Source organism: Ammospiza caudacuta, chromosome 5 (genome assembly GCF_027887145.1).
Source record: "Ammospiza caudacuta isolate bAmmCau1 chromosome 5, bAmmCau1.pri, whole genome shotgun sequence".
NCBI lineage: Eukaryota > Metazoa > Chordata > Aves > Passeriformes > Passerellidae > Ammospiza > Ammospiza caudacuta.
Genome location: NC_080597.1, coordinates 28,642,031 through 28,667,642, shown reverse-complemented (window position 1 = coordinate 28,667,642; position 25,612 = coordinate 28,642,031). Strand labels below are relative to the sequence as shown.

General features: G+C 43.0%; 1 long non-coding RNA gene across 2 annotated transcripts; it reads right to left on the bottom strand.

Moving 5' to 3' along the window:
* Positions 1-25,255, bottom strand: LOC131558195 (uncharacterized). Of its 2 annotated transcripts, XR_009274788.1 has the most exons (5): positions 25,225-25,255; positions 25,048-25,138; positions 24,568-24,630; positions 3,233-3,255; positions 1-2,798 (listed from the first exon to the last, which is right to left on the bottom strand). It is a non-coding gene; the product is annotated as an uncharacterized LOC131558195 (long non-coding RNA). The 2 variants fall into 2 exon arrangements; XR_009274787.1 differs by having other exon boundaries at positions 25,048-25,244.
* Positions 25,256-25,612: the final 357 nt, after the last annotated feature.

Below are 25,612 nucleotides of genomic sequence, written 5' to 3'. Positions count from 1 at the left end.
GGAACTCAATGTGTTGGTAGGAATTGCTCCATTAAGAACCACAACAGAATAAACAGAAAAACTTTTTTTTTTGCAAGAGGCTGAGCAAAATCAATTTTACTGGTTGGTTTTAGTTTATTATTTCCAAACTATGATGGGTATTTATTTGCATGCCAAATGTTCCTGTAAATCACCTGTATTACAATGTATTAAAGCACTGACAATTTGACAGTTTGAATTAAAAGGAGTTACATAACTAACCCAAAGTCTGTGTCACTCCACAGTGCATTACATTAATTGGCAAAAAAATATATTTTGTCCTTCCAGTACTGACAGGTCCCTTCACATGTGCAAAGGCAGCCAGTGTTCAGGGCTAACTGTGGGTGGACAAAGAAATGTGCCATTTTACAAATGCTTTCAGTGTGGGCCTTGGAATTACCTTCTCAAAGGACAGAACAAACGTGAGGCATGAGATCTTACTTAACATTGAAATATTTCTCCAAAAAAAATTCAAGGTTGTTGTCTAGAGGAGCAGCAGCAGAATATCTATTCTTCAGGAAATAATAATAAAGCATATTCTGTGATCCCATGGGTGCTTTTACCAGGAAAAAGCCAGCTCTGAATGACTTCCATCTTCTCCTGGGATTCAGTTCACCTAATGTCTTTAAGTCAGTTACTAACACATGGCATAAATGCCACTGTACTTTATAAGAGAGTTATTTTTCCTGAAGTTTCTGGAAAGGTTTTTTGCTCTCTTTCTGATATAAAAAAGAATTGAATCAGCTGTTATCCCTGTTGTCTAACCAAGACTAGCAGACCTGTTTGTTTCAAAAGATCACAGGATGATGAATCATGATGAGATGAGAGGCCTGTGTTCAGAAGCTGCATATTAATTTGCAATAATTTGATCACTTGAGCTCACTTCCTAGAGCATTGATCATAAAACCCCACAGTAGTGACACCATGCAAGTACTTATTTTTCTCACTCTGAGATACACAAGGAAAATCTTTTTCAGCAAATCAGGCACTGCATTGGAACACCATAATGGCAATTCTGGTTCAACAGCTAATGAAAAATAATTCATAAAGGGTTATTATTATACAGATGCTGGATTGCAGCTCTGTGGAAAGCATCTATTTTGTTGATGAATTGGGTTAAAATTTCACTTTTTTTTTTTCTCCAAATGCCATTGCAAGAAAGCTTTCTCATAGTTTTGCTGGTCAGGAACTATTGGCACCAAATGATCCTCTGATCCTATTACAAATAATTGTCTGGGAACATCTTAATTCACTCTGAATGGACAAAATTTTTTTTATCTTCACAGTGGCATACTGATACTGAATAATAAAAATCAACTTCAATAGTTACAAAGTATTTTTAAAAAGTGTTCAAATTATAAAAAACAATGTGTTTTTTTCTGGAGTATTCTACCACTCTTGTTTCATAGTTGTGTTTGATTGATTTGTTACCATTCTCCCTGAGCTAGTGAGTTAAATAAAATTGCTAAGAGACTCCTAACCTCTAAACTGTATTTACAATTTTCCCATGACAATGAAACCCTCACTGTCCTCCTGGACATAAATTTTGCACAGTTCTGTCCTGGCTCAAATGTAATGAAGCCATCAGGGTCTTCCTGACTGTAACTAAGTTAAAAGAAGAAAAGCCTCCATTCTCTGTAAACACAGACCATTTAGCAGGAGAATAAGACAGTCTAATCCATGGCAATTTAGCTAGCTTAAATATAGCTGTTTTATAATATTTTTAAAAATTCAATAATAAAAGAAAATCCCAGAGAATACTAAATCATTCTGAACTTCATCAGAATTCACTAAAAAGAGCCTTTTTAGCTGTACTGCCTTATTTCAGAAAGAACCAAGAGTATTGGCATGATAAATTGCTATTGCCTTCATGTCACCCCACACTTAATTTTCCCAAATTGATTTATCTTGAGAAGCAGCAACAATTACCCGAACACAATGTTTCCTGTATTGCTATGGATTGTCAAGGCATGTTGGAGAGTGATGTGCCCCACTGCTGCACTATATTAATTTTTTTTTCTTTTACTAACCTGTTTCATCAATATTACTGCTTGTAGGTAACTTTTTGGCAACAGGGATCTTTAGACTACACAGCAGTCTGAATACATTTCAAACCTTTCCAACCTGTCGAGCTGTACCGTAACTGACAAGACTTACATAATTTCATTTATTAGGCAAGGAGGTGGCTTCCAAGTAATTTATCTAGCTGAACTAGAAAATTCACTTTCCTAAATTTCTGAACATGTAGAAGCTTATTGCAATATCCCTTTCTGATGTCAGTTATAAGTATTCATTCACCTCTCTCTTTTTCATAAAATTGCACAAAATTCTCTGTTGATAGGACTGGAGTTGGAATAAGTCAATAATATATAGGGAGTGATGATTAATTTTCATCTCATTTAGTATATTTTACTTTCCTCCTGTGGAGTCAGTGTCTCTCTGACTGGAAGTGTGTCATGCAGTTTTATTCCAGTTGCACATTTCACATCACACAAACATCTCAGTGATCTTAACATGCATTATTGGAGAAGACCAAAGAAGAGACTTGGGTCACTCACAAGGCCACCTGGGTTCACTTAGTATTAAGAAATGAGTCCTTAACAGACACTGTGTGTGTAGGGGGAAGGGAGTGACATCATTATAATATAATAGAGTACCATATGGTTTATCAGCAGGTCAGGCTTTATCCTCTGATCACCTCGGTCAGGACTCAACAACATAATTTTTTTAAATTTCCGATCATATCAGTGAGGAATCAAGACTCTTTTGAGTTTAATACCCTAGAAAACAGAACACATTCTGAATGCATAGAATAAGCATAAATTTAAGATTATACCCATGTAAACTCTATATCCTGATTAGTTAAGATAGCTTAGCAGTGAATATTTACAGATGAGGCACCTCCTCGCCCCATTTAAGTACATCAGGACTATCCTTCTGATTGCAATATTAAATCTCACTGAATTCAATATTAAATATCATTTTTTCTTAGGTAATCCAGCACCAGAATAACAAAACAGAAACTCTTTTTGATTCTTGATGCTCTATTAATGGAAAATAAACTCAGATTTAGCAACTTATATTTATGTGCAATTTGCTATAGTGATTGCAATTTGCTGTTCATTTCAGTTTCCCTTAAATTATTCTAAAGAACTACTTGATGGCAGTCAGTTTTGCCCAGTTGCGGCATGGCACAGCTGGAGCAGATACTCACTGTGGGAATCTCCAATCTTCCTCCTGCAGAAATACAAAGGAATTCAACAAGATGTTCAGCTAAGATTCTTAAAAAAAGTTACCTGCCATAGCATAATGTAACTCAAATGATCATGTAACAGGCAAAGGAGAAGAAAGGGGTCACCAAAAAAATCCTTTTGGAATCTGCACTGGGATATGTCCTACTCATCATATACAGAAATGATCTAGGAAAAAAACATATCATGTAATGACAGACTTTTCTGAGAAGCATAAATTAATCGGATTATTAAAGACAAAGATGGACAACAAAGATCTGCCAAAATACTGAACAGAAGTGTTATAAAAAGGCAGAGGGAGTACAGTGTAGGTAAAGCACCCTCCATGAGGAAAACCAACAACTTTACACACACTGTGAGTAGTTTTGACAATCACTCCTTTGAAGCAAGGGCTTAGCATCATAAGAGAAGTGCGGAAGTGAGTTCACTGTTCATCAGTGGCCAGAAACTAAATTTAATGGCATGACCAGTTAGGAAAGGAATAGGGACCAAAGTGGATCACTGTTAATGCACCTGTACACATCTATGATGTGCCCACATTTTGCGTATTGCATCTGTTTTGATGTGTCACCATCCCCACCCCAAGCTATCCCCAGAGTCATGTAACAGAACTGTGAAAGCTAGAGAGAGGCATCAGACCCTGCAGGTAAAATAGGAAGTGAGGAATGACTTGGATACAAAAGCAAACAAGGGTGACACTAAAAAAACCCAAACAGTAGCCCCTTCAGTAAGGCATAGATGATCTGTGGAACTCCTTGCCAAAGGATGTTAGGAACATCAGAAGTTTACCTAAATGAAAAAAGTGACTGAATACATGCATGAGAAATAATCTAATCAGTATCACCATAACTAAAAGCACCACCTCTGTCTGAGAAGGTCCCTGAGCAGTACTGGGGCTAGCTGGCCATCTGATTTGTCAGGTCAGATGTTCTTCTGGCACAATCCCATTTGCAGATTACATCAAAATACACGATCATTTTTATGTTGAGACACTTACACTCTGACCCACACAATTAAAACATCCCCCACACCCCACCTGTGACACATTCTCTTACTCTGACATTATTTCATTTGCTGCCTTGCAGGTGCCACTTCCTGCCCTTCAGAGACAAACCAAGTTACTTCTCAAGCAGGGGGTTTAAACAGAAAAAGGAGATAATATTGCCTCAAACCCAGCTTCCTACACCACCCTGAATCCTCCATCCAAGAAGCAGTCAGCATGCAAAGGAGACACACAACCCATCTTGCTCGATCCCTGATTGCCAGTGTCAAAAAATGTCAGGATTTCTATCAAAACCCAAAGCCAGGGATCTTTTTCCACACAGCAGCAAAGCTCCTGTGAAGACCATCTAGCCTATTTCATTCAATGCCTCTCAATCTCTGGAAACGCTTTAGTGAGCAAAGCAATTCTAAAGCCAACTCCTTCCTCTTGGGACGGTGTGCAGGCATCTGGCAAATCTCTCTGCCTTTCTCCAGGGCAAGAGGACTTTACACAGTCAATGCTACATGGATTTCTTAAATCTGCCCACTCCCAGACTACTTCCTAGGGCTTGCTGGATGAGAATTCTCTGCTAGCTCAGCTAACAACATTACCCCTTCACAGTTTAGTGTCTGTTAACAGCATCACCTTTTGTGCTGTAGGCAGTTCTTACTGTCTCCCCAGGTGAGTACAATATTGAATAACTTAAGTTGCTTCAAGACAGTTCAGGCTGTCCAGGGTTTAAGTAATCATTATAATTTAAATCATCATTTTTCAACAGTAGGTCTTTTTCTTAAAGGCTAAAATCTAGTAATGAATATGAGTAACAATCTTTAACAGAGCACTTCAAAATCAGGCAATGCATTCGTGTGCACTTAGGTGATTTGAACTCTGTGCAGAGGCTCTGGCTTACCAATGACAAACACAAACCACTTCAGTTACTGATACTACGTGAGCAGCCTCATCAGGGACACAACCAGCCCTTCTTTGCCCCAGACCCCTCTATCCTTGAAGGAATTCTAAACCTTTCAGTTATTTCTAGACATTAAGGATTGAAAATGTTCAAAATGATACTTTTTAATTTGGCAAAGTGAGAGAGATGTTCTTAGACTGACATGAAAACAAAAAATGCCTTTGTTTTGTTAGCTGAGCTGAGGAAGTGCCTCTTGCTTTCTCCTTGCCACACCACAGCACCATTCACCACTGAGGAATGGCAGTGGCACTCAGAGCACTTGTGCTGCTGGAGGAGAGGGCACTCTGCCAGATAAATTTTCATATCCTCCATCTGGCTGTTTTGCAGCATGCAGAAAATAATTTCAGAGCATCCTAGGGAGAGTGGCCACTCTGAAGATGCTGAAAAATGCACTTTGTTGCAGTAGAGAGACATTATTGCCAGCAAGAAAATTCTGTACATACCCAGAATAAAAGAGAAGCCATTACAATAGAAGTGAAGAGAAGCTTTTGTCTCAAATAGACTGTAAAAAAAAAAAAAAAAAAAGGAAAAAAAGCATCCTGTATCCTTACTGGCAGTTGGAAGTACACAGTCAAAAAGCCAATACTGCTTGCTGGAAAAGGCCAAGGTGACAGGTTAAATCCACATCTATCTGAAGTATCTTTGAAATTAAGAAATGGATTTCTATTAAAATGATGAATATTCTTTTAATAGGCATAATATAATAATAAAAATACTTAACATAATCTCACAAAATGATTGCATCTGATGTGCTCTCTCATACAAGTCAGACCAGGGCCTAGTTATGCACTGGCGCCGTGCATCAGCACATTACAGCGTGACAAGGGCAGATCACTGCCCACGAGGACTCTGTCATATCTCCTGGTGAAAAGGAGCCATAAAACTCATCTAAAAAGACACTTCATTGCATTCCTTCACAGGCAGGGAATTACAGCTGTTTCCAACACGCTCCTGCATCCCAAAGAAGAAATATTCCGAACAGTAATAAATGACTGAAGGGTTATTTCAAGCCAGCATAATTAATTACCTAAGAGGCTGAACACATCCCCAGCTGGCCCTAGGAGGTAGAGGAAGGATATAAAGGTGGTGTTCCCACTTGCACAGTTAGTCCTCGGTGTAATCTTGTCATTGGGTTGAAAGGCAGTGCTCATAGGAGTGGTGTAGGAGATAAAACTCACAGGTGGAGAGGGAGAGGAAATCACACGCGACTCATGAAGCCAGCAGCTGCTCTGCTTGTAAATCTGCACCTCGATATGCTGCTGTTTAGTATGCTGTGGCTGGGTAAGCACTTCTGGGACATAGGTGAGGCCAACATCAAGCCTGGGACTGTGCCAAGGTTAGTGTGGCACACTGTGACAAGTGAGACTACTGTGCCTAGACTTTTCGAGGATTTCTTTTTTTTCTTCCTGTAGGTGAATAGCTGCTCTGGGAAACAGAAACCAAATCCTCATTAAATCTCCAGGCACTTTTGCTGACAGCAGCTTCCATTTAACTCTCAATCCTCTTTCCCCTATTCTGATACCCTCAGGCTACCCTTAAGAGATGACTGTTTCATTGCTCTCCAGCGACAGGTCCTCAATCCCACAGCTGTCACCAGCTGGTGGAGCAGCTCCACCTCTGTCAAATCGCACACTCCACCCTGCAGGTTACAAAACCCCGTCTGAAGGAGCCTGTGAGAGCTCCCTCCTTCCACTGAGAGGAACAGCTCCAAGGTTTCTGCTGAGGCCACTGCTAGTGTGTTGCCTAAAGCTTTTTGCATCTATAAGACATGACCCCTGTGGAAGGGATGTCTGATGGGGATTTGGCCTTTCCTCTCCCTGAACAAAAAGATGCCCAAAATAAATTCAAGCAGCAAGACAGGACATGGAGATCTGCTGTGGTGCTGTGGGTCCCAGGACAAGGTGAGAGATGAGAATCTCACTCCAAGTTCTCAGAAGGCTGATTTATTATTTTATGATATAAGAAATTATATACTAAAACTATATTAAACTACAGAGGAAAGATACAGACAGAAGGCTGGAAAAGAATGAATACTATAAACCTGTGACAGACCAGAGAGTCTGAGGGAGCTGTACTGGAATTGGTCATTAAGTAAAAACAATTCATATGGAACTGATCAAAGATGCACCTGCTGGTAAGCAACCTCCAGAACACATTCAAAACCATCAGATAATTATTGTTTGCATTTCTTTTCTGAGGCTTCTCAGGAGAAGAATCCTGGTGAAGGGATTTTTCAGAAAATATCATGGTGACAGAGATCTAATAGATACATAAAGGACAAAGAGCAAACAAGCACAAAGATAATTATCTAGATTCTACCCCCCTCTCTTCATTCTCTGTTAAAGCAACAAGCCAGATGTGGTTGTGCAAAAAAAAAAAAAAAAAAACCCACAGCCAGACAGTTCTTCTGCAGCACACAGTTTTCCCCTTCTCATAGAAAACTACTGGCAAATATTTTTGTTCGACATTAATCTTTCTCCATGACCCAATTTCTACCTCCTCCACAATTTAGGATATTTTGGCAGATGCCTGTAATTTTTATGAATTAAAGTAAATGTCAGGAGGAAAGCTGCTCCTCCCATTCCTCTCAAAGAGCTGGAAATAAAACCCCATTTCTAAGTTATAAAGCACAACTCTCCATTTTGGAAAATTGCTAGAACAAGTTTGCTTAGCAGCTCCACATTAAAAAATGTTTCCATAAGAGTTTCTGAATTCCCTCAAACTAAATCAAAGACCAACACAAGCTATATCTCAGTATCATTTTTGCAAATACTTTTTTCCCATAGCAGAGTCAGTCTGTACACTTATTTTAACACCAGTGCCTTAATATTTTATACCTTTTCAGATAGATTTGTAACCATATGACTCTTGAAACAGAATTTTTAAAGCCAAGCCCGTTGCAGGCTGATCTAACTGTATTGCATTGATCCCAAATCTCAAGAAGGGTAAGGAAGGAAAGCTGTTGCATGGTTGGAGGTGCACAGCTACAGAAGCAGGTGTAACTTCACACTCATTCTTAGGAGTCTCATAGAGTAGAGTTGGACCCTCTCTCATCAGCCCCACTTTTTCTAGTTTTCCTCCAAGCCAGTAATTGCCCCACAAAATGCAAGGAAAATGGCTTTCCCTGACAGGACAAGAAGCTTGTATACCATAACTCTTGTCCCTTACAGGCAGCAGTTTAGTCACTATGAGTACTTTCTAAGACCCATAGCAGTCCCCTTCTGTTGCCCCAAAAATTATTCCCATGGTCTGACTTCAGCTTCTTTTTATTACGAGGGATAAAAGACTTAGCAATGGGGAAAAGAGAAGATGTTAAAAGACATAAATATTTCCCCACACAGTATGATGGGACAGAAAGGCACCAAGTCAACCTAGTATTTACAGCTCTGCAAGTTACTTGGGCTTTTTTTTTTGCCTTCTGTCCTTAACATAGTAAACCTTATATGCAGCCCCTGATTTGGAGCTCTCAGAGGACCTGACCAGTTTGGAGTCCCTCAAGACACTATAGTGGGACAAATTATTAGAGCAATGGCATTTTTTTTTCTACATAATTGTAGAACACACAATTTCTAAATACTTTCAAAGAACAGAGATCCCATTTTGAAATATAACATATTTTGAAATTCTCATTTAATAGTGCTGGGCTACAACTTCTGAAAAAAACCCCAGTGAGTCTGCAATACTAGATGAACACTTCTAGTCTCAAGATTAATTATGTTAATGGTCTAAACAAAACTAATCTCCTCTAACCCAGACAAATTAGAGTTTCTGTGTGGCTCATTAATCCCTGCTTCTTCATCTGAAGAGGCCACATTGCATAGTACCAATATATGCAAAAGAACAGCATGCTAGGAATATCTTAGATTGGAAGTGCTGAAAACAGTGGAAGCATTACCCTGTTTGATCTAGACATCTATGGCAGCATTTTGTGCTTTTTCCACCTTTCATTTATCCATGACTCCCCCCTGCCAGTTTAAAGAAGCCTGGAGTATACCACCAAATGCTGTGATCTACTGCAATCCCATTGAGAATAGAAACAGAAATTTAATGAAAAGCTATGTACTGCACATTTCATCAGAGAAAGCTGCTGCCAGCATGACAAAGGAGGAAGGAACCAGCATCTGAAAATCTAATGACCCTGCCACTGACATTCATTCATTAGTGACAGTTAAGGATCATATTGCTGACGGACCTCCGTGTATGGTTTCAGTAAAAGAAGACAACTGAAGAAACTTTTTTCTTAACTCCTTTCAGTCCGTCTTTGGAGGTCGTACTGTCCTGTCCCTGCCAGCTCACCAAGGTACAACTGCTTGAGTGAAGGAGCAACCCAGCACTGAGCTTGGGTTCACCTCCAGCCAGCTGCTGCCTACATTGTGCCTGCATACACTGAGAATGTGACTGGCTTATGCTCCTCAGCTGTCAGTACCAAAGCAACAAGCACAGGAGCTCTCAAGGTGCTGCTGGGATGTGCAAGAGTTACAGTATAATGAAGTCACAATTGTGGTAATTCTCAATTTAAAGTGACTTTACTCTTCTCTCAAGGTGTTTGATCCCTGAAATCCTCAGTCTGGGTGCAAGTGCTGCAAATCAATTGTTACTGTCAGATATTGTATTGATTCCTGTGGTGCAGTGCCTGTGAGCAGCAAAAGCAAAAATGCCAATTTCAATTACTAAGCAAAACAGAAGATTTCTTTGTGATTAGATGGAAAGAGGAAGATCACCACTAGCTACATTCTGAGGAAGAAAAAAAATCTAATGTCCTTTGCAAAGAGGTAGAGAAACCTATAGATTTCTACACTAGATACATCCAGATACATTATTAGTTTTTCCACATTGTTGAAATAAATTATAAATATACATATATAGACATAAAAATATATAGATATACACACACAATTATGTCATAACATACCCATCTGAATTAATTCAGACCAGAGAGAGAAGTGTAACAGAGTGATTTTCCCTTGAACTCCCCAGTACTACACAAATTTTGGTGAATCAACCACATTCTTTTGATGCCCTCCATCATCTCTGTGCCATCACTGACATCACTGAATTTAGCCTGACAAAGCACTTCTCTGTGGGAAGTTCTCATTGTATGAGTGGAGCTGAAAGAATAGGTCCAAGAACAACCCAGTTGGGTGTCCTTTGGTAAAGAGGAGAACCATGGCTAAATCTCCAGGCCTCTGATGTCACACTCTCTCAAAGGTCAACCCACACTAGAAGAATTACATCATCTCCTGGCAAAGAACTGGAGAAAAATTTCTTTTTTTTCCATTGTGTTTTGGCCACTTCTCCCACTGACATTTTATAGCCCTAGCTGTGCCAACAATGATCTCCCTTTGTGAGCTGTCTTTCCCAATGTCTGGCCTCAAAGGCCTGCACTGCACCGTGCAACACGCTGACTGCTGCAGTGAGCCATCAGCAATCCACCACCCTGACAACACAGTGACAATGCCATCCCCAGGGAGGGGACAACGGCAGTACAGACTGCAACAAAGCCTCCCTGCCTCAGGCCCAGCAGGCACTGCTCTCACTGATAGCTGCAGATGGGGCTCAGGGCTGTTCAGCTCCCTGCTCCTCTGGGCCTGCAGCTGGGACGCCACTGCTGCCCCTGCAGGCCTGGCTTCCACAGAGGTGACAGCGAGCAGGACACCATGGAGACTGCTGCCCCTGCAGGCCTGGCTTCCACAGAGGTGACACCAACTGGGATACCATGGAGACTGCTGCCCCTGCAGGCCTGGCTTCCACAGAGGTGACAGTGAGCAGGACACCATGGAGACTGCTGCCCCTGCAGGCCTGGCTTCCACAGAGGTGACAGTGAGCAGGACACCATGGAGACTGCTGCCCCTGCAGGCCTGGCTTCCACAGAGGTGACAGTGAGCAGGACACCATGGAGACTGCTGCCCCTGCAGGCCTGGCTTCCACAGAGGTGACAGTGAGCAGGACACCATGGAGACGGCTGAGCCTCCGTGCTGTCCTCACAGATATTTCCTGCCTGTGGCTTAATCTACCTGGGGCACACCTCTGTGGGCTGCAGCTGGGCTTCCTGCCACTGCCTAGAGAAACCTCAGCTGTGTTACAGTGGGCACATTGACGCTGTGCGAGGAGGCCATGCTGGAGTCACCATGACGGACTGAGCACAGCCCACCAGGAGCATGGGCAAGGAGCAGAACACAGACACTGCACTGGGGGTGGCCTCTTGTTTCTTGACATGGGGACACCTGCAGTCCCTGGCCTTGGCTCACATTCATACCAGAAAACTGTTCCTGCATCTAAACTGTAGTGCTGGTGTGAGTGGGCTAAGCAGCAAGATCCATGGAAGGCTGCAGGGTGTTAGGCAGGGAAGAAGACCCACTTAATTTCATGTTTTCGCTTCTGCTGGAAGGGTAGGTAGGGAAAGCAAGAGAAAAGCAGGCTGGATATGCTTCTGCTCTTATTAAGAGAAAGACTACTCCAGGCTGCTTCAGCAGCTTCTGATTCAGCTCAGAGCACAGCTGCAGGGGACACAAAGCAATGCTGTGAAGGGCAACATCTGAGGCACAAGAGATACAGAATACAATCTGAACATCCTCATACTTTCTCTCTTACTCTACACTCCCCCCAGCCTTTTTCTCCAGTTTAACCAATAGATTCCTGGCAAGAAGATGGTGCACGAGAAGAAAAGGAGAATTTCTTTTTTCCCTGCAGTATGGCTTCCTTTTAAAAAATAACATTGCTTTTTTGATCTAGCAACACCAAGAAGATAACCTCTTAATAACACACATAGGAAAAAACATTATTTTCATGCCATTTCAGACCCTTGTGCTGCACCTTGTACCATTGTACAGTTGTTGAAGAATCATTGTACAGAGTTGAAGTTATTTCTGAAATTGTTAAAGCACAAGGAACATTTTCCAGAATCCACTTTGCAGAAATATTATGTGCAGGAAATTAGTTTAGAGATCTAGAGAAATCTGCAATTAGACGTTAATTTTTCCATTGAATGTAAAACTGGGCTAAGGTTCTTCACAAATTCCACTACTTCTTGGGCAGAGCACAGCAGTCCCCTGTAGAGGGAGAAGGGCTCAGCAGAGCTCCCCAAATTCACAGAGAGTACTGGGAGAACACATAACCACTTTGGACCCAAGTGTTCAGCTACTGGAACATAATCTGTCTGCAAGAGTGCAGCTTGAACAATTGCCAGCTCTGTAAACCGAGACAGGACTTGGGAACATCACTCCCTTTTCCATAGCCTAGCACCACCAGCCTAAGGAACAATTTTTGGATAGGGTGTTGAGGGAGGGAGGCTTTGCTGCTCTCCAGAGTTTGCTCTGTGGAAATCTAAGCCGGTGAGGATGAGAAAAGTTAGGTAAGTGCCAGATGATCTGAAAAATTTTGCCTTTAAGGTCTGCAGTCAGTATTACAAAAATATGAAGAAGCCTTGGCAAATGCTTAAAAAACCCCATTTCCTAAGTTGATCTGAAGTCATGCTTCATGCCAGCATATCATCAAGGATTCTTGCAAAACTGAACTTCTTGGCCAAGTCACTTTTCAGATAGAGCCTGAGAAAGAAGCATTTGCAAAAAGCAAACAGCATAGTTGATATTAGGGTTTCCTTTCATCAAAACAGCTTTCAATTGCCAGAAATATGGTTTATTGGCCACATATCATACAAACAATCAAGAGAATGGACTTTGTTACTGAGGGGATTTAAAAGGCTTCAAAACTGGATGCAAAGCTAGTTAAAATCATTACCACAGAGGCATCGTCAATTCTCCATGCTGCATGCACATGTACGCTTGCAGTTGTGCAGTCATAAGGGCCAACTGGCTGAGAGAACGTATAAGACAGTATTCCACTTAAGCAGGAATGTTTACTTCAGAGGCACAATATGTTGTCCTGACAAGGAGGGATTATACTACAAATGATTAGGAGTATCTCATTGCAGCTCTCATAAAAATTGGTCTCTGACAACACCAGAGTTGTTTAATAGCACTTGGCATATTAGAAGCACATACAGTATTAGCAAGAGTGTAACAGTCTTTGCTAAATAATCTGTGTAGCTTTATCAATGAGCAAACACTGCAGATGCACCCAAATCTTTATAAGACACGCTTCACATATGTGAGCAAGAATAATATTTTCAAATCCTCTCTCAGCTGTGACATCTTCTTGTAAGATGGACATGCCTAATATTGTTGGAAAACACTTCTGCCAAGGGAAAAGGCCCCTTCTCTGATAAGCTTGAGTTTTAATGGGGTTAACAATCCTCATTCATAGCATAGTGCACACTTGTCCCCATCTATATTAGTTTAACTGTTAGACATTAGGCAGTACTTTTTAGGATCTTCCATTTTCAAGGTCACATGGCTTCAAGCAAACTCCATTAGGGAGACATTTGCAAGGCTGAATGAATCAGAATTCCTGCCTAAAGACCTGCACATTTCCTGATTGCCACACATGCATTGGTAGGTTCAAGACATACATGATATAAAGGCAGTTGTCCACTCTTTGCTTTCCCAATGTCACTGGGCAACGCTCCATTTAGCAAGACTTGAACATATTTCCTTTTGCCTAAGAACAGCCTGAAGCCTGTGCCTAGCCTAGAAGATTAGGATTTATTTTCTAGGACCACATAGCAAATACCCTCAGTTCACGATCCTTGTGATGGCCAGACTTGCTGTAGGCTGTAGCACTTCATATTGATGAAATTAATATCTGCACTGGAATCCTTGAAGCACTAAGAAGCATATTTACCCATCTGACCTCAAGCCAGCCAAAAATTAAAATATGGTGCATAGGATACCATTCAGGAAAAAATGCAGCTTGTCAACACAAAGGCTCACTCAGTAATAACATTTCTTGGGTGACTATCATAAGTTGAAGTTCAGACTGGATGAAGATAATATAAAATTTACAAAAAATTCAAATGTCTTTTTTAAACTTATTACAGAGATGACTCAGAGTATTCTGGCATGGGTTAAGAGATGCCCCAGTCTGAACTTTGCAACCTGGCAATTGACTAAACTGCATCAAAAACTGAATCATAAAATCTTTAAACTCTACCTCTCTGTTGTTTTGTAACACCAACCATGCCACTCTGCCAGTAAGAGTCCTCTAAGTGAAAAGGAAAACCCAGTTTCTCCTCTGCCTTGCCCTGCTGGCCTCCTCTTCCCCCTTCTCAGTAAGGCAGCAGGACACCCTTTGGAGGCCAAGCGCTCCTTGGCAGCCAGTGACATGATTTGCATTTCTGTGGCACATTTCATCCTAATGGATACCAAAGGACTTTTCAAAAGGTCTTTCCCAGAGAAAGTCTTATACCTGAGTTATGATAAAACACTAAGCAGCACATAACTATAACACAGTAATCTTATGACAAGCAGCAGAGATGAGTATTAAATATCTGCAGAGGGAATTCTGCAAGGATGAGTGCAATTTCTTACAATGGTTCTGGCCAGTACATAAGAACCAACATCAGCCCAATTCTTACAAAGGGTAGCACAGAGGTCTCAGTAGCTACAAGATTTTCTGTCTCAGAAGATATGTGCTGAGACAAAAATCATACAGAGAAACTGGAATTAGTAATAAATCCAAAATAAATGAGTTCCACTTACTGGGTCAGTCCTCACCACAACCTATCATAAGCCTATGTCTTCCCTTCAGCACACTCTCATCTGGCTCATAATGACTTGTGATCCCAGCCCAGCTCAAGGCAATGTCTGGAAGCAAAGGGTCAATCCTCTGCTGATGTACACCGACGAGACATCACTGAGTGATGAAGGGGGAGCAACTTAGAGCAGCTGAGAATGTGTCACATAAGGCAATCAGACTTAAAAGAAATGTGATGGCAAGGGTCCTAAACATTTTCAAAACACTGCTGTCAGAACAAATCTCAGTCTACAAAACCCTTCTTTGAGAAGTTGTCAGAGACCCATATGGGTTACTGGCATATTCTGTCCTTCCTGGAACACTGTGCATTGTGCTCCCTTTCAGTTATTATTATTCCTCTACCCCACTGTGAAAAGTCTCTGGTATGACATCATCCCCAACATTGAGCTTAAGATTGGCCAAATATTTTGCTGAGCTTTCTTTCCCTCCCTGCCTTCATAGCTAAAACTTCAGTTTAAAACTTTTATTTTTCATTATGTCTGTGAAACAAGGAGTTTAAAAACAGACGGAACAACAACTTGCAGAAAGCAATTAATAAAACGCACCAGCAGTCCTAAAACTGTTCAGAACACTTCATTCAGCAATGCATTGAGACAGAACCTCAGCAAAGCTACTAAATAACATGTGACAAAGCAAAATCCAGGAAAAGGCAAAATAATAACTTGTGGTTTTTAACGTCTTTTATCCAAAGCGCTTTGCCGCCATATATGCATATTATATAGGGATCATTCATCTAGCTGAAATATAGCTGGCTTCACTTCAGAACTAAGTTGTATAACCACAGACAATAAAACTATATAGCAAAGTCAGAGAGAGGAAAATGAAAAGCAACCGTGCTAGCTGGATTACAGAACAAATGCCAAGTCAGCAGTACACCACTTTCACTAGGTGAAATTCAGAGGAACAGTGAGGATTGCATTCAAACTCATGGGGAAGATATCATAGCATCACTAATGATCCAGCCTTTAAGTGTACCTCTAAGTGAAAATATAGTACCTCTGGCAACAAAATGTCTCTACTAGCCTTAGAGAGGACCCAGGTGATACCCAGTGAGTGGTCAACATTCATTTCTGAATCACCTGCCTTCCCTCAAAAGTGTCCACAAAGCTTAACATCAGTCACTGCAGCCTGGTGAAGATTTGTAGTTCTCAACAACTGGTATGAGCACAGCTCAAGCACAAAACTGCTTCTAACATTTCTGTTGGGCCAGGAGCACTCAGTAGAGTTTCAGAGAGAGGCCAGTCAGGCAACAGGATGTGGCTGCTTTTACTCTAAATACTGCAGTTACTAGCATGATGGGAATGAAGTCCCTCATAATCCAGTGTGATTGTGTGGAGAAGGTGGTACTATATTCCCAGATGTGGATCACATTAGCTAGTTAAGGTGCATGACCCCCTCTAGCTATTGGAGATCTGCACAAAGGTTGCTGGCAGGCCACCACACTCATCCAAAATTACAATGGTAATTGGTGTTATTCACATAGAAAATTTTTGTTGCATTCTCCAGTACAAAATGCACATTACAGGCAGGAGCCTTGCTCTTAGGTGGCTCTTCATTTTCCTCACTGCCTTCAAGTGCCCAGCTCTCAAATATTTGCATTATAACAAATTTCACATATTGAAGTGACCAGCATTTTATTCAGAAACCTTTGATGATGGATGTCTGGGGGAGTCAGCTCTGCTGAAAAGCCCTAATTCTGGTGATTTGCCGTTTCAAGCCTCAAAGTGCATTGGTTATAAGTGGTTAGCGTAACACCACCTGTGATACAGCAGAACCTAAATCTATTTCACAGAGCAAGGGTAATAGCCCTGCATTGGGAACTATGCTTTATCTTACAATACACTGCACTGCTAATGGCCTACTGCTGTCAACTTATTGCAGGGGTTCCATACTGTTGCCTCCTTATCACAAAAGTTTCATACCTTCTTGGTGTTTCTCGTGGGCATCTCCTCAGAGCACTGACTCTTTCTTCTTCACAAAGCAGCCAACTGACTCCAGGTCCCTTCTCAAGCAGCCACCCCACTCTTTTATAGCACTCTTCTCACTGGTTACAGCTGCCTGGTAAAGTCAGGCCTGTTCCTAATCTTTGATAATTGGCCCAGCTGCCACTCCTTAGGGGTAAGATTACTTTCTACACTATCTTGATTTTCTTATAGTCTATCCCCCTACAGCCTATCACAGCACTGGAGCCAGAACTCCTCTTACAGGGAGCCCCTTGCCTCTTTACACTTACTAGGCTCAGAAGACAATAGAAACACAAGCATTATTCATCCTTCCTCCCAGCCAGAGTTTCCCGAGGCAAGTCACTTTCCATATCCTTTTCCCTGAGAATGTTGTATAGCTAGTAGCAGGAAATAAACAGGATATCTGGGCTGGTGTCTCATCACAACACTACTGTCTGTTGAGGCATGGGCTCACAGTGAGGTGCAGGCCCTGCTGAAGCAATATCACTTTCTGCCACCTTTGTCTCTGTCCTTGCCTCCTCCAGCCTCACAGCACAATTACAGGACAGCTGCAAGTATATTTGCTCTCTTTCCTTTACACAGTCTGTTTCTCTTCCTCATTCACAGATATATCAATAAGGTGACTGTTTTCTGTGGCTAAAATTATATCCCCAGACATTTTAAACCTGTAGACAAAGTAGATTTGACTAGTCTGAATTCACCTTTGAAGTATAAATAGTAACATGGAAAGATGCTGGAATAAAAGCTATCATAATCAAAGACCGGAGATTTCCAGCTATGTCTTGAGAGACTTTATCTGGAAATAAGAGAGCCCTTCCAATTCAAGGAACAACTGCTGTGCGACTCCTTCACCTCCAAGTCCTCTTATAATTTCTCATCTCCATGTTGGTTTTCTTGCTCCTGAACACAGAAAATACCTCCTCAACCAGGAGCTTACTGGGACAGACACGAGTCAGTCAGCACCATCTGATAAGGAATATCTCAGTACAGTCTATTCTGCACTCTCTGGCCCTGGGACACTAATCCAGATGTTAATAAAGCAGTAATCCCTTGCTGATCCAGAGGCTCTGTTTCTCACATCATTACTCCAGGTTATATCTGCTCTCACCACCCTAAACCTCCCTTCCCTCCCTTCTTCTCCACCTTACACTGTCCTTACTAGTGTGACATCATTAGAGCCACCTTTCAGGACCCACAAATGGAGCCAACTGACACTCAATTTCAGCCTTCCCTCCTGAACTGCTGCTATCCCAAAGCACAGGCTATTTCGTTTGCTTTTTGAGCTGGTGGGTTTTAGCTTGTCTCAGAAATGCCCCTGGTACCCCAGCAGGGAACCTGCTTCTGGTTCCCAGGGAACTGCTGAGAGATAGAAAAAAAAAAAAGTTTCCACCTCCAAAAAGGATTTCCTCCGCCTTTCCAGGCACCTCAACCTGCCCCTGAAGGGAAGATGTACAAATTACCCAACCAGAGGTCCAGGTTGCAACCTTGTAATCTCCATTTACTCTGTCAGTTGCTCACTCATCTGTAACAGGAACTCTAAACCTTGTCATGGATCAGCCAACCTCCAGTTCAGTTCATCTTCCTGTAAACATCTCTGGCAGGCACAAGGAAGGTAGGAGGAAGGGAAGAAGACACACAGCTCTCTGGCAAAGCATGGCTCCACTGTCCCAGGTCAAGCCATTCACACAGTTTGGTCTTCCTGTGACCACTGCCTGATGTTACAGAGAAGGTAAATGATGCAAAAGCATCAGTCTTCTCTGTTAGTCTTGTCAGGCTTCTTGTAAATAGGAACTGCCTAAGGGCCTGAAGCATAGAGTTTAGCATAATATCAGTGAATATTACATAATCTGAAATACCTGGATTTTCTCAGTCAGATCTCACACAGCAAGCACAAATGGATCTTGCAGAGGTCTTGCTTTCAGTGGTGTGCTGGAACAGGGAGTTAGTTTTACAGCATGCTTTTACTTAGCAATGATCTGGAGCTTGGTTCCAAGCTTGCCATCTCTTAATTTGATCAGATGTCCTTTGTATAAGGTGCTGTATTTTAGGCATGCCAAAGAGGCTGATGCAGGAAGAGCTGACATGCTGCTTCTCTCTCACTTTTGGAAAAGCTCAACACTAGAATTTATCCTGAGACACAAGAGCCAAAGAACAAAGACAATAGGAGCTTGAAAACGATACAGGAAAAGAGATACCAAATGCTCCCAGCATCCATCAATGTGTAAGCACAAATTATTTGCTTTCAGCAGGAGTCTCAGGGTGTCAAACACTTCCCAGTAGTGAGTACAAGGGTTACAGGGTACATTACTACATTGCAGGGTAGGCTGTTCTGAACTCTCTCCTTTGCTTTTGGGGTTAAGAAAGGCTTTCCATCTTTCACATGGATTTAACTTTACTCCAATTTTTAAAAACAAAGCAGCATTCAAAGTTATCTGTGTGCTTCATATCACAAATTCACAAGACACAGTGGAGTCACAGGATTTGCCCTCATTGGTAAACTGCTATTTAAAGAAGACTAAAGCTGACTGCACTCCTCATCTCATTTTCCATCTGTCCTTCCTGCATCCCTTTCTTCTTCCCATCTCTCCACATGACAAGGAAAAAGGATGCACTAGAAAAATCAACAGGTTAAGGTGTTTCAGCTGCTTTTTCTTGCCAACTAAGAAGGAATAGAAATGCAAAAGCAAGTACACAGATTATCAAACCTGTCCTTCCTGGCAACTCACTGCAGCTCTCAAACACATAACCCCTCATCATCCCATGAGGGTAAGGAAACACCACATACCTGCTGGCCCAGAACTGAGCCTAGGAAGAAACTTGATGACCTGGGACAACCTGAGCGTACAGGCATCCAATGCAAAGGGACATCACAACATCTCATGGCTCTTGAAATAAACAGAACAAAAATGCCAAAACACCTCCAGGCCCCAAGTTGCCACCTCTTTGATATGTTCTGTGGCTGCTAACCTGACTGCAAACACTGCAGTTACAAAGCAGGTGGGCAATTCATCACCCAGCTGCATCCTCCCAAATGCCACTATTTCCTTTTGTCCTGCAATGAGGAAAATTTTCCAGCTCTTTCATCTCTCCGACAAGAACACAGGACCTCCACAGCTCCATCCACAGCTCCTGGCTCCCTGTTGGCCCTCAGTATGACCTGCCTGCATTTGATGGCACTTGTGTGAACTGAGCACAAGGACTGTGAGGAAGCCATGCTGCTGCATTGATGTCTGAAGATGTAACCTCTGGCAACCTCTTCTGACCCTACTGCCCACTCCTCCCTCCTAGTGGCCCAACTTGTGATGGCAATGCAATCCCTCCCCATGAACCTTGCATCAGTCCAACTGCTCCTACTGGGAACTGCTTCTGTCCTTAAGCACCTGAGTAGCTCATTTGGGATTACAGGCACAGCATATGTTTGCTGCATCCCTGTCTGTAAGCTCTTTATGGAACCCTGGCAGCATGAGGATGCAGCACACAGAGGTGCCAGGGGGCTGGAGAGAGGGGAAGGATATTGGAGTGCTGACTAGGCTGTCCTCGTAAAGGACAATGACAACTCAGAATTCATCCACTGCAGCTGCTCCCTTTTAAATGCATATTTTGAATATTTACAGAAGAAGAGGACAAATCATGAAATTACCTGCTGGGATTTTTTTTCCAGCAGGTTTTCTTCCAGAGAAGAGGCCAGCCTGACAGCACCCAGGCTGCCTCCAGCCCTCTGTATCCACCCAGCTGGCTGAGGCACTGCAAGTTTGTGTGCACACACATCTCACCCACCTCAATACTGCCCTGCAGAAGGCTAAGGGAAGAGGTGCAAAAGTCAGAGGCTGATGAAGACACTGCTTAATACTGTATTGATTTTTCTGACCTGGCACTGACAGCTCTAAACCAAAGCCCAAAGCTGTCAGACCACTGCCAAATCTCAGCCCAGTGCTGATGACTTGTTACACTGCTGACCTGGGCTGAAGCCACAGCACAAGTAAGCCTGAGAGGCTTAATGCCTCCCCTCAAAGGGTTTATCATCTGACACTTTCCTACTAGAAGGCAACCTGAAGCATTAACCAGAAACCCCAGGGGTCATGCAATAAATCTGCCTTTTCTGGGCATTCACCTTCACCTCAGACATTGGCTGCAAGAGAATCATGGCTTGGCAAGCTCCATCTCATAGCTGAGATCACAGAATCAATTAGGTTGGAAAAGACATCCAAGATCATCAAATCCAACTGTTGATGTAGCACTGCCAAGTCCACCACTAAAACATGTCCCCAAGTGCAACATCTACATGCCTCTTAAATACCTCTAGGGATGGTGCCTCAATCACCTCCCTGGGCAGCCTGTTCCAGTGCTTCAGAATCCTTTTGGTGAAGAAATTATTCCTAATTTCATATTAACGCCTTCCCTGGCACACTTGAGGCCATTTCCTCTTGTCACTTGGGAGGTCAACCCCCATCTCACTATGACCTCCTTTCAGGTGCTTGTAGAAGGCAACAAGATCTCTCCTGAGCCTCCTTTTCTCCAGCCTGCTCAGATCCCACTCTAGTGCTTTCTTCCCTCAAGCAGATCAACACACCTGCCCAGCTTGGTGTTGTCTGCAATCTGACTGAGGGAGCTCTCAATCCCCTTGTCCAGAGCACTGGTGAAGATTTTAAAGACTGGATCCAGTACCGAGCCCTGTGGAACACCACTGATGAGTGGCCACCAGCTGGATGCAATTCCATTCACCAGCATGCTTTGGGGCTGGTCATCCAGCAAGTTTTTTACCCAGCAAAGTGAACACCCACCCAAGGCACAAGCAGCAGTTATTTGGCTGTTATTTGGGTTTTGGCCTTCCCCTCGATTCTGACCCATAAACACCCAACCCTATTGTCACCATCATTAAGGTAGTTTAAACCTCTTTCACAAGTCTGATTAACTCCTGTGGAAAGATCCTTCCCCCTTTTGTATCAGGGTTACTGTGTCTATCACCAGCAGGCCTGATGTTATGTAAATTGATCCATGATCAAAATCCAAACATTCTGCCAGTGACAGCAGCCTTGTATTATCTGCTGGCTTTTCCCATTTCTTCCCTCATCATTCCCTGCAACTGGAAGGACAGATGAGAACACTACTTGTGGTCCTGCTCCCTTAAGCAGTTTTCCAAGACCCCAAAGTCTCTCTTGACTGCCCTTGGGTTTGTAACTTGAGCGTTGCCTACCTGAAAAATCAAAAACAGAAGAAAAACCAAAGACCATATCCTGATATGGTAGGAAGCTTTTTTTCCACATCTTTAACCCAGGCCCAAGGAAGGCAGCAGAATTCCCTAAGAAGTGTGTTCAGCCTGCATATGGGGTCTTCTGTGGTTCTGCTCCCTCAGAAAGGAGTATCCTATGAGGATGACCAAGCCTTTCACAGAGAAGCAGTTTTGATGCAGGGTGGAGGCTGATTTAACCTCCCTGACACCTCCAAACCAGAAGAACCATCATCCCTCACTACTGCTTGGCTCCACTTGCAGAACCTTGTATCTGTTGTGCAAGGGCATCTTGAGCTACAGCACAGCTGAAGCAGGATTAAGCCAGGATGGATTCCTGGCAGAATCCTGTTTTCCTCATCTCAGGAAGGGAAGTCAAAAATGTGAGAGAGCTTGTTTTGCTCCTTCTCATCTGTCTGAGCTGCACATCCCCTTGTACAGCTCTCTATTCTTCCTTGCTTTTCCAGGCTGTGCACACAGAATCATGTTCCTGATCTTCAGGCTGCATTTAACATCACTTTACAACAGTCCTCAAGGGGAAAGTTGAGCACCTCTGAGCCCTGGGGTTTGGAGGAGATGCAAGCGAGTTCACTTTGCTAAGCAGTCCCACAGGTTTGTTCTGCCCTCAGCCCCATGATGCTGGGGTTTGGAAGGAAGACAGACTCTGCTGGAGGAGCAGGGGTACCAGCTCCTCCCCAGCTTTTGAGCTAGAAATGTGCTAGCCACAAGGATATCTTCCCCATAAGAGGGTGGCAGCAACTCTCCAACAGGCTAAAATACAGATCCTTCAAGCTCCCACCCTTCCCTTAAGGCTGACAAGAACTCCCCCTGCTCTCCAAATTACCAATCAGCATTGCCCATGGGGTTTTTGCACTTCCTCCCCCAGTTGTGCAGCACTCTGTAAACACAGGCATTTTATACAGGCACTGATGGATGCTGATTGTCGTGGATGAGAGGGTGACTGCACATGGAGAGAACCCCAGCAAAGTTCAGTGGCTTGGAAGAGTTTTCCTCTTCCAAGGAGGGGAAGACTAGGGGACAGACTAGTACAAGCACAGGATTATCCCTGTCAGACAGCTCATTTTCCTTACCCCTGTTCAAGAGAGTGAGAGAGCACTGTCTGCCTGCATTAAGGGGGTTGCACTGTTGATAATTTGCAAACAGGCAGAGTTCACTCAGGGAAAAATGCAAAGCACAGCAGGGCAGGAGAGGAGAGACTCTTTTAAAACATTTTAGTCTTTTGTTAAACAAGTTATAAGACCTCTGGGGGAAAATCTATACCTAATCAAAAGTTTAGCAAGTCCAAGGAGATAGTCAAGGCTACAGAAACCAATTGATGGGAGCCTGAGACTTACTCACTAACCCTTAATATGCTAATTCACAATGATTCTGAGAGAAGAACACTACCCGGAGCTGCAAAGAGTGTCTAAGGCACTGCTTCTGGGAGGATCAGGTGAAAAGTTCTCAAGTTGCTGGTGATAGCAGCCATTGCTCCTTCAGGAAAAAAGACAAAAAGAAGCTGTCCAGCTATTTTGAAATAGACAATTGCAAGGAAAAAAAAAATCTGCCTGAATCAGTCTTGCAATCATGAAGGCTGGCCAGCCTGAGTTCACATGGTAAGAATTTCATTCCAGGTGCTTAAAGCAAAGGGTGATGGCAATTTTGATGGAGGGGTGCAGAGGAAGACAGAGAAAACAGGATGGGAGAGGCAGACAGGAAGCCAGGGAAGCCTGTCCCCCACATACAGGGCAAGCTAAGGCTGAGAGACACAGAGGTTTGGGCAGCGTGTTCCGGGTTGACAAAGAAAGCTGCACCAAGGACAGACTCTCCTCCACTATCAACTACTTACTGAAGGAACTCCTGAGCCTGTTGTCCAAGTCTGGAGGTGGCACTGGCTCTGGGAAGGTTTGGGGAACACTGCATCTCCTGCTGCAAGCACCACAAAGCAAACCCCAGCAGGAGGCCTGGTAATGTAACTCAGCTGAAGTGAGACAAAGATGTCACTCATACAACCAAAGAGTCACTTAGGTTGGAAATGATCTTTAAGATCATCAAGGTCAGCTGTTTACCCAGCTCTGCCAAATTCACCACAGCTACACATCTCTTAAATCTGCTCAGCACCCCCAGGCCCAGGGCACAGAAGATCACAAATGCAGCACAACAAATACAGAAGCGTAGTTCAAGGGTTTTACTTTGGTCCCCAGTAGCCCCAGAATCCACCTCTAAACCCTTCCAAGGCCAGCAGCAAAAAAGGATCAGCTCCCCCACCCCACTAAAACAGTCCCAGCACAGCAGACCCATGGCCTGGTTATGCACACACACTGCTGGGAAGGGAAAAAACAACTTGATTTGCTCTGCTGCTTGAGCACCCACCCTGAGTTACTGAGAAATGACCATCACTTGTGTAACAGAGCCTTTCAGTGCCTGCAGTAGCAGGAGGCAGACACAGCACAGGGGACAGAGATTGCCAGCCCCCCCCAGCACAGGCAGACACACAAACTTACCTTTCACTCCTTCCTTCACAAACTGTCTTATCGCCATAGCAACTGTAATCCTAGGTCATGCAGCTAGGAAAAAGAATAAATATAGCACAAATGAAGATATACACTATCGCCAAACACAGCCTCAGTGGTGGAATCTAATTTTCATTAGAGGCATAACAGTGGTTTTGCATAATTATACATATATTAATGCCCATCTTCAGTGGGAGTTCATTAATTCAGTTCTAAATAAAAAGGGTTGCTCATTGCAGGTTAATTTCTTTTTCTTTTTTTAATTTTAAAGCACAGAATATTTCTAAAAGCTGAAATCATACTTTCACAGCTTTTCCTTAATCCTGAGATTAACAGAGAAAGGAAAACATGAAGATTAAGTCTGCTCTGAAGTAAAAACATGGCAAAACACATAACAGCAAACTTTGCTGCTTTAGAAATGTGAGGAATGAGAGCAAGCAATAAAAAAATTGACCAGATGCTGCACTGTACCTGGAATTGAGTCCCAAAGGAAAGCATCTAACAGCCTTTGGTGCTTGTGGTGAAAGCAATAGAGCAGCACCATAGTGAGAAGAGCACACTGCTGCAAGAGACCCAACACAGGTTTGGCTGGCACCAGAATTTACTATGCAGCTCGAGGTCAGCATTTACAAGAAGAGGCTTATTTACTCTGATGGCACAGATACAAGATAGCAGCACCAAGGGATGGTCCCAGCCAAGCACACTGCAAGGCAGAGAAACCCTCTGCATCTTTCCTTCTTTAAGCTGCTCCTCAGGTTCCTTCATTACTTACTAAACCCAAACACCTGAGGCTGGTACCTTAGACCCTCCCCTCTTCCTTACTGTTTCCAGGTGGGCCTCGTCTGAGTGATGGGGAGCTCTTGGTGCTGCTCAGAGCCCACCCTTCTGTGTGTGAGGCAGTGCCTGGGGGGTGGTTATTGTCACTTCAGGCGACAGGTGCCTGGGTACGTGCTGCTTTGGGACTTCACAGTGAGCTCTTCTATTGCAAACCTGCATGTAGCCCTAAGGATGCTCCCAAAGTCCTGACCTGGTGCAT